The sequence below is a fragment of the Manis pentadactyla genome, chromosome 12 (genome assembly GCF_030020395.1).
Source record: "Manis pentadactyla isolate mManPen7 chromosome 12, mManPen7.hap1, whole genome shotgun sequence".
Taxonomy (NCBI): Eukaryota; Metazoa; Chordata; class Mammalia; order Pholidota; family Manidae; genus Manis; species Manis pentadactyla.
The window spans coordinates 54,155,424-54,157,873 of NC_080030.1; the positions used below are offsets into that span (position 1 = coordinate 54,155,424).

At 34.5% G+C, this 2,450-nt stretch overlaps 1 non-coding gene across 1 annotated transcript; it reads left to right on the top strand.

The window, feature by feature from the left end:
- The first annotated feature begins 1,394 nt into the window (after nt 1-1,394).
- LOC118921824 (U6 spliceosomal RNA) lies at nt 1,395-1,501 on the top strand. Its single transcript, XR_005028522.1, has one exon. It is a non-coding gene; the product is annotated as a U6 spliceosomal RNA (small nuclear RNA).
- Nucleotides 1,502-2,450: the final 949 nt, after the last annotated feature.

The window sequence follows — 2,450 nt, forward strand, 5'->3', positions numbered from 1 at the left end:
CATCTATTCTCTTGGCCAATACTGTTGAGACCAGAAGGTAACACTTCTTCACAGTTCTTGCCCTATGTCTGGAAACAAGTATGTGGAGCGGTGAGTTCTGCTCTGAGCACGCTGAGGAGATGGACACAGACTGCAAGGCGGACTTGGAAAATAGAAGTGCTTAGGAAGAGAAAAGATAAATCAATTTGCCAAATCTTCCTTCCATTAAACCAATTAAACTAGTGAGCATTTGGATCCACAGCATGAAACTAACAAATATGTGTATCCAAAAGCGTCCATTTTCTTGCTCCTGTTCATGCCCGAAAACATGTTTCCAGAAGTGTTCACGAACGAGGGGAGGACAAGCGGCAGTGACAGAGCAGTGGCTGAGAAACGTTTTATAAGATTGAACATTTATTTTTTACCCTTAATATTGTATCTTCTAAGTCTAGGTGTAAATATCATGAAGGGCTGTACCTATTGCTTATCTAGACAATTAGAGGTAGAGGGAACATTAGGGTTGTGAGTTGTGTCATTGTTATAAAATATGGAATGTTATTTCATTGAAACTTCAAAACATTACAGTTTCAGCTTAATTTAAATAATTTTTATATTTAAATTTCATTAATTATAAATATTTTATTGAAAGTCATTAACTATCACTTCATTTTGCCTCATCTTTAAACTATATTCTGAATGTCTTGGTGGAAAAAAATCACTTGGAAACAATACCATAATAATTATTATATTTTATCTTAACATTTATTTTAATATGTATGATTAAAAATATATTCCAATTCAAGTCTGAGCACAATTCTATTTTATTTTTAATCCTAGATCATTAACAATAGCTATAAGAATGTGGTAGGAATTGACAATATGAACTTCATAATGTAACACAGATATAATTTCTTCATCTGCTTAAAGATGAAACAACTTGATCAAACACGTATCATACCAAGGAATAAAAGATGACAAGAAAAAGATACAGAACATTTTCCAAGAAACAGTCAGCTTAATCTTAAAATCTTCAGTGCTAGTATTGTTTTTAAAGGATGTCTTAATATAAGATCATCTGTAGCTCTGTACATGTGCTGAAAGATGAAAAAGGAACAAAATACAGAAGAGGTGAAAAGAAGTGTGCTAGAAATCATGTCTTTCTATATTCCACTACTAACCAATTCATGTTTCTCAAATTTTGGGGAACTTAAAAATTCTGTAAGGAGCTTTTTCAAAATATATGCGTATAGCCCCCAACACTGGAGTTCTTTTAGTGAGTCTAGGGCAGGGATCAACAACTTTTTCTGTAAAGGGTTAAAAGGTAAATACTTTAAGCTGTAGGCCATATACTATTCGTTGTGAAGGAAACCAAAATATGTCCAAAATATGCCTCTTTGACATAAAAATTATTTTGAGTGCTCGCTTTGGCAGCACATATACTAAAATTGGAACAATACAGAGAAGATTAGCATGGCATCTGAGCAAGGATGACAAGCAAATTAGTGAAGTGTTCCATATTTTTTTTAAAAAATAATTTTGAGTTGAGGGCAATTATGAAGCAGCAAGTGTAGGAGAAGCTCTTGAGACTTTCCCCTTTTCTGCCTAAAGGCAGGATGTAAATTCTCATTTTACTGGAGATAGACTCATCCTCCTAGACACGGCACCAGAGGAATCTGCAAACAAACCTTACTCCATTTGTTCCTCTTATATATTTACCTTCCCACAGTTTGCCACCCTTGAAGCCTACAACTGCTTTTCTTTGTTCTGATGTCTCTACAAACATATTGTTCTTTGTTGAAGATGCTATTCTAAGTTGGAATTCTAAGCCTCCGTTTTGGGTTATTTTTCATTTGTTTCTCCCATGTGATGTGAGCCATTCGTTTTTCTCTTATTAATCTGCCTTTTTGTAAAGCGTCCCAGCTGAAAACCTAACATATGCAGGGGAAAAGGTTTTCTCCCCAACAGTCACAACTACTCAACTGGATCATTGTAGCACAAAAAAGTCAGAGACAGTATGTTAGATAGTGAGCATTTCTGTGTTCTGATAAAATTTCATTTACAGAGCAGATTTAGCCTAAAAGCCATAGTTTAGCCACCCTTGATATACAGTGTGGCTCATATATACTGTGGTATACTATAATTGGAAAAGCACTATGCTTTTATAAGGTGCTTGTAAAAATGTGTGCAAAAAATACCAAAAGTCCAACAGAAAAATGGCAAAGATTTAGAATGCACAGTTACAAAAAGGAAACAAATGACTATACAAAGAAAGGAAAAATTCTCAACATAATTTAGAAAAAGCAAAATGAAACAGAATACCACCTTTTACCTAATACATTGGCCAAGACTATAAGATTAGATAAGATGCACTTTGTCAGGCTGTGGGAAAGCAGGTACATGCAATGACCTTAGTACAAGGATAAATTTGTACTTCTTCGTAAAGCAGTTCAGACACAGCTGTCAAAATTCTG